Raw genomic sequence first — 246 nt, forward strand, 5'->3', positions numbered from 1 at the left:
AAAGCCCACAGGTACTCATGGTTAACCCTATCAAACGCCTTTGACTGATCCAATGCCAGCAGGTACTTTCCCCATCTCTCAGCACGGCACCGTTCCACAGCCTCCCGGACGCCAAGGACGGCACTAAAGGTGCTCCGGCTCTTCACAGTACAGTGCTGGGAGGGAGAAAGCAGAGACCCGGAAACTTCCATCAGTCTATTGAAGAGTACCTTTGCCAGAATCTTACGATCCGTATTAAAAAGGGTG

Source organism: Pseudophryne corroboree, chromosome 1, assembly GCF_028390025.1.
Source record: "Pseudophryne corroboree isolate aPseCor3 chromosome 1, aPseCor3.hap2, whole genome shotgun sequence".
NCBI classification, from domain to species: Eukaryota; Metazoa; Chordata; class Amphibia; order Anura; family Myobatrachidae; genus Pseudophryne; species Pseudophryne corroboree.